Source organism: Cyprinodon variegatus, unplaced genomic scaffold, assembly GCF_000732505.1.
Source record: "Cyprinodon variegatus isolate N-32 unplaced genomic scaffold, C_variegatus-1.0 Scaffold128, whole genome shotgun sequence".
Classification (NCBI taxonomy): Eukaryota; Metazoa; Chordata; class Actinopteri; order Cyprinodontiformes; family Cyprinodontidae; genus Cyprinodon; species Cyprinodon variegatus.
The window spans coordinates 875,564-880,054 of NW_015150581.1; the positions used below are offsets into that span (position 1 = coordinate 875,564).

At 33.4% G+C, this 4,491-nt stretch overlaps 1 protein-coding gene across 2 annotated transcripts in view; it reads left to right on the forward strand.

Annotated features, from left to right (window-relative positions):
- tub (tubby bipartite transcription factor) overlaps positions 1-4,491 on the forward strand; it is a 56,087-nt gene that overhangs the window by 497 nt on the left and 51,099 nt on the right. The window lies entirely within an intron of this gene.

Here is a 4,491-nt window from a genome sequence, read left to right on the forward strand (position 1 = left end):
CTATCTATCTATCTATCTATCCATCCATCCATCCATCCATCCATCCATCCATCCATCCATCCATCCATCCATCCATCCATCCATCCATATAGATCTTAATATTTCCATTCTAGGGACAGTCAATAATAAATGAACATTTGAATGATCATTGTGTATGCAGTGTGTCAACCTAATCTTGGCAGTCATCAGTGTGAATGAGTCTGTGACTTCATCTTCTTGACTAGTGAAGGGTACACATTCAAGTGAAGGGTGATTGCTTGGAGTTCATCCAACAGTCAATGACATATTTCTGTTGAAACGAGAGGAAACAAGCCATCTCTTGTTATTGACTGGGAAGCAGTTGGGATGGAGGATGTAGGACAGCTGCTGTTTCATTGATTATTAGGGGCAGAGCGGATGAGGTTTTACCTTAGCAATGTTTAAAATACTTTGGCTCAGTCAGTTTACATAATATTCTCAATATGTTTTTGGATATTCCAAGTATTTTTTTGTTTGTTTTCTTTTTTCTTGAGCCACTAGGCTTTAAGCTATAAAAAAAGCATTAATGGAACATATGATTTGATATGAACAGATAATATCTAATCTAATTCAATTAAAATACCTTGTGTAATTTATTTAATGATGATATCAAGAAAAATGCCTGTTCAAACTAAGGAAAGAGAACCAGATACCCTATGCTCTACTTACAAGTGTTACTGCCTTCTTCTGAAATAACTTGTGTTAGATGCCTCTTCATGTTACAAGGTGTAGATCTGCTAAAGTATCATTCTTTTTTAAATTTAATATAGTCTAAAAAACACCTTATGACCTAAAACTAAACTTTAAATGTATCACAGTCTCCATATAATACCGGTAATTGGGTTTCCAGGTCCTACTGTAAACAGCTCCAAACCGTGACATCATCACAAGTGACACCAGGTTCTTCTCCTTCTTTCTTGTCTTTTTATTTATTAATTTAATTTTTAACTTTTTTAGTGTCAAATAAATAAGTTTAGACCTATTTGCCCAGAGAATATAATACCAGGTGTTATGGGCTTTAAGATCAAATGTTTTCGCACTGCATACCTATTAAAGGTAGACCTGCACAATTTTTATGAATTGTGGGCTACAGTAGTCTGTAAGCCCTGTGATGGCAATTTGGGGTTTTACCAGACTTATTTTAGCATTTTGCTGTCTTTTTTCAGTGTGAACCTGATCGGAATACCAATCTTGACTGATTTCAACTTCTTTTTTTTAAGGAAACCTGACCAATAAACTGTGACAATTTCCCTTATAAAGAACACAACAAAACAAATCATATAGTTCTTTAAATATCACAATTTCTCAATGGTCAGGGGCACATTCAAGTTTTAAATGAGTCAAACATACTTCTAAATGCCTAGTAATGATTATCTAATAGTGTATACCTGAAAGGATAGTCTCTGTGTACTTTTAGGTATTTTAATTGAAACTGAATGCGGGATGTTCTGATGTAGTCCTGTAAGGAATTATAGTTTCTTTAAATAAGATTTTAAATGGAATTTTAGATGGTATATCCCCTTGTATATTACTTACATTTCCTAGGATTTTATAAAATTCATGAATGAATAAACTGAATATGAACCATCCATATTTCTAAATATATGAGCCAAATACTAATTAGCTGTCATTAGGTTAGTTATTTGTTTTGGGGGGGCTGTAGTGTCCTCCTGAGACCCGAAAACAAACCTGTCCTGCAATTCCTTTTTTTATGTGATTTCCCACCTATCTACGCCTAAATGAACACCTTACTTTTATTTATTTATTAATTATTTTTTTTAACATATATTTTGATTTTATAAGTCTGAAATTGCACCTTATTAAATAGTAAGAAATTACTATTTCTGATTTTAGAATAACTTTAACCAAATAAAGCAACACATTTTTACAAAATGCAAACCATTTTTGAATATCTTCTGTAATTTCTTTACTTTTAGGGGCAAAATTCCATTGATTTTGTGGATTGAGAACAGTAAATTATAAAACTTAAACATGCTAAAACTAGTTTTCAATTCTCTCTTTTAGGAAAGTCTTGATTTCATTTTCAGTAGTTTTAAGTTTCTTTCTGGCTGTTGGCATCTGTCTTTGATTTGTATAAATAGTTTAATCTTTAAAGATCTTTTTCATCAAAATACAGTCAAAAGTATTGAATCGGACTTCAGTATTCACTGATTTTAGGATCATTTTGATAAACAGTAAGCTTAGATAGCAGAGGTTTGATGCAGTTATGATTATAGGAAAAGCACAAATTAATTAAATTCAGCACTATGAGTGACTTTTAACTTCAGCACATCTATTTGAAATGAGGAAATCATTGAATTAGGTCCTGGCCATCAAAGTTCCTGCCTCCTCTCTGGCTCAGAGAATGTCCCTTATCCTCATACATCTTAATCCTCTCCTGTTTTACCATATTTCTCTGTTGATATTCTTCCTCATCTTTCTGTCCATCTAACAGATCCAAATCTGAATCTTGTTCCACCATCGTGAATAGAACCCTTACTGCTTCACTTCTGTCTCCTATGGCAATTGGCAGTCACTAAAAATACAAATATTAACCCGGTGTCCAGTAAAATAGATGTTTATAAAAGGGCTATTATATATGAACAGAGAAACTTCATAAGATGTCAAAATATTGTTGTTTAGGCTTTATTTAACAAGATTATATATAGTTATCCTGGCAAAAATATCAAAATAACTTAATTATTTGACATACCAATCCTTTTATCATAAAATGTGGGTACAGGTCAGCCAGCCATTTGGATTAAGTAAAAGCAAGGGCTTTCCATAATGTACACCTACATCACAGGAAAGGCCAGGGTGTCCTCTAAATATTACAGTAGGGCTTGATAAATTCATCCTAAATAGTAAAAGAAGATTAGGGTGAACACAATGTCAATTATAATGCACACAAATGAATGTTCCGTGTCCCAGGAGGGTAAAATAGATGCATGGAGATGCCATGAGTAGGTGCAAGGATTGGACAGGATTTTAGTCCTACATATTTCAGAATACACAAAATTATACAATATGGCCATGCCATGGCATCACACTTCTATATGCAATCTTGTTAGTTAAGAAAATCTTGTATGTATTATTTCATTTCAGGCTCTTATGTGGAAAGTTGTTTAAACAAAACTAGTTCTTGGAGAATTGGAAGATGATTATGTATCACCTGCAATGTTTCTACCTAGGTTTACCCTACAGAAAATATGACGGTTACTTGTTGCTGGGTATCAGTAGTTGTTATGTTTCCTGTTGGAGCCTGTTTATTCTTGTCCCAACAGCATGTGCAATCTCTCTGTGTCCTTCTCACCAAACACTATATTCCAGAGATGAAGGTCAAGATGGCCTGACAACACGCAGTTCTGAGTCTTCACATCTTGAAGTTCTCATGCCTATAATAATACATAACAGGTTGTATTTATTTTTTCTACTTTTAGTTTTTTTTATATATATTAACTAGAACTTAAGCATTGTAAAAAAGGACCTGAATTGGACCTCAGTTTTTTTTTTCAAACTTCATTTATTTTCCTTTTATTTTAGTACTTGATAATGAGATGGATCAACCTGATAAATGTCATGGTACTGCCTTAAGTGTGTTCTTGTGCGGTTGTGGCCTAACAGCATCATTGAAATTAAATTCAGTCTATTTATATAGCACCAATCCACAACACATGTCATCTCAAGGCACTTTACAGAGACAATTTAATCAGATCATACAGTCTGATTGGTTCAAAGTTTTCTATCTAAGGAAAATCAGCTGATTGCATCGACTCATTGACTCAAAGGCAATCCCTCAAACCAAGTTAAAGATAAATATATTTGTTTCGGCAAAGCATGTGGGTCATTTTTCCTTCTATATTTCTGGTATTTTTTAGATTCTTTCTTTCAATATTAGGTTGAAAGAAAACTTTCTTTCAATCTATTCTTCTTATCCAAAACTATTGTGAATAAAAGTTTAACAATCTAATTTAATATTCTTCCCCTTTTTCTAATATAGACTTTCTTATATGATTGTCCATCCATTTTAAGAGATGTTCCTGGTCCAATATACCTGGATCTATTGGCTGAACTGTTTGCATCTCTACACTAGGTGAAGGACAGGTGTTTGGTACCCGTGATCAGGATCATCCAGGGACAAACTTTTCAGTTTTTTTTTTCAGTTTTTAGTGGAGCCATCTGATTTTTATTTCAAATGTTCTGTTGATTTAAAAAGTTTCATTGACAAGGCGCCCTAACAAGAGAACAAGCTGAAGTGTCACCGCTTCTCTACCTGGCAATGGGGGGGTTTCAAGTTTATTTTTGCCTCATGCAAGACCTAATAGGAGTAATTCTTCCATCCATCCATCCATACATCCATACATACATACATACATCCATACATCTGTACATACATACATACATACATACATACATACATACATACATACATACATACATACATACATACATACATACATACATACATACATA